Source organism: Pteropus alecto, unplaced genomic scaffold (genome assembly GCF_000325575.1).
Source record: "Pteropus alecto unplaced genomic scaffold, ASM32557v1 scaffold79, whole genome shotgun sequence".
NCBI lineage: Eukaryota > Metazoa > Chordata > Mammalia > Chiroptera > Pteropodidae > Pteropus > Pteropus alecto.
Genome location: NW_006494612.1, coordinates 2,269,705 through 2,271,967, shown reverse-complemented (window position 1 = coordinate 2,271,967; position 2,263 = coordinate 2,269,705).

The following is a 2,263-nucleotide window of genomic DNA, read 5'->3' as shown; positions in this document are numbered from 1 at the left end:
AAGAGTGAAGGAAAAGAAGGAAGAGGCACTATTTTGTCTCTGAACCCGTATTATTGTCTTCTTTAGAGTTACACTACAGGTCAGAAGAGAGAAAAGAGTGACATACATGCGAATCTTAGTCATCTTGATCTAGAAAATAAGCCAATCCCCATTTAAAATGCCATAGTATTTATTATTTTGAACCCATCTAAAATTACTTCTTACTGAGATTTTGACTAGGCATGTGTAATTTGAGTAGTCATAGACATTTGTTTAATATGAAAATTTCAACCATTAGTATAGTTATGTAACTTCTCTTAATTTTTCCTAAAACCTTAAGTTTGATACTTTTCTACAACTATAAAATTAAGCTCTATATGCACTGTGATTTTTCTCAGGGATTCTTTAAAATGATTTTTTTTTTTTTTAATTACTAAAACCTTTAGTAATTAAGGTTTTAGTGAGGGATTCTTTAAAATGATTTTTTTTTTTTTTTAATTACTAAAACCTTTCTTATACACTGAGAACCATTTAAATATGTATTGGGCTAAAATTGGTCTCATGAAACCAGTCTTGTATTTTTTTATAGGACACATGTAACTGTGAATAGAGGTTCCAAAAAAGAATAGTTGTTAGAACTCTACTCCATATTCCTTCAAATAATATTGCAAATAAATTTTCTTATGGGACTGGACAAAAGGGATGTCCTTATTAACCTATTTCTCCTCCAATTTCTGGAGGCAGAAAAGAGTCATTACTTAATATCGGGTTTTCATCTGAGAACTGGTAAACCATTGCAAAATTCATGTGCCAGTAGCTTCTGGGCCGCCATAACAATGTACCAAAAACTAGGTGGCTTAAAACCACAGAAATGTATTCTCTTGCAATTCTGGAAACTGAAATCAAGGTGACCTCTGTACATGCTCTTTCTGACAGCTCTGAGAATCTTTCCTTGCTTCTCGCTTCTGGAGTTTGCCAGCAGTCCTTGGCATTTTTTGGCTTATGGATGCATTATTCCAATCACATGACCATCTTCTCCCTACATGTCTTCACATAGTCTTCCCTCTGTGCTTAACCATGTCTAAATTTCCCCTTTTCATAAGGACACCAGTCATATTGGATTAGGGCCCACCTTAATGATCACATTCTAATTTGATGCCCACTGTAAAGAACCTATTTCCAGATTCACATCCTGAAGTTCTAGAGGTTAGGACTTCAACATATCTTTTTTTTCCTTGGGGGTGACGAGGGAAGTGAGGTAGAGCGCAGTTCAACCCATAATAGTTCAGTTGGTATATCTTAGTTTAGACAACTAACCTGTTGGGTGTTTTTGGTTGAGTTTGATTTGGTTTGGTTTGGTTTGGTTTGTTTTGGTTTAGTCCTTGAAAAAGAGTCTTATTGGGATACATATAAAAATAAAATTCATTTATAAAAATTATGGCAGGAAGAAGAACTTGGAAGTTGAAATTAAAAACTAGGAAATTTCCTTGAAAAAGTAAATTAGGCTGAACTCAATGAAATTACTGAAAATTTCAATCATTTTTTACCTATAAAAATTTCTAGTTTCAAACGTTCCAAATTAATAAATTAATAGAATAGAAAGAGCATAAAAAAGTATCAAGCTGGAGAACAACAACAAAAAAAGATAAGGAAGCTGTGTAGGGGCAGGAAATAAAATTTTAAATAAAAATTTTCTCATTATTTTCGTTTTTAGAATTTGTTAACAAAATAATACATCAATCAATATCTAACAGCAATTTTTATCACAGCAAAACTACGCTATTATTCGTTCTCAGTCATTTGATCATTCTATCTACTAGAAAAATATTAATCTGAGAAATCATAACTGTTTTAATAAAATAATATTGTAACAATATTCTAAATTTGTTTGAAAGGATCATTGTTATCCACCTTTGAAAGGGAGGCAAAATAAACCTCTCAAAGATAAATTTAAAAGTTAAAATTTCATATCCTTACAAGGAAAATACCAAATTTTTCAGGCCATATTGCTGTTGCTAAAAGCTAATCTAATATTCTGGAGGAAAAAATAATTAAGACACTTAATTCTAAAAACTCGCCATTTGTCTAAATATTACATGTTAATCCTGACAAGAATTCCCATAGAGAAAAAGAAATGTATATTTACTTTTTTTCTAACTTGAATTTTGCAGTAGGACTGTATCTAATAATTTAATATCCAATATACCTGATGAAGAAATGGGACCTGCTTAATTAAACAAGCAAGATCCAATATTTTAATTATTTTCACACAGAGGCCAACTAT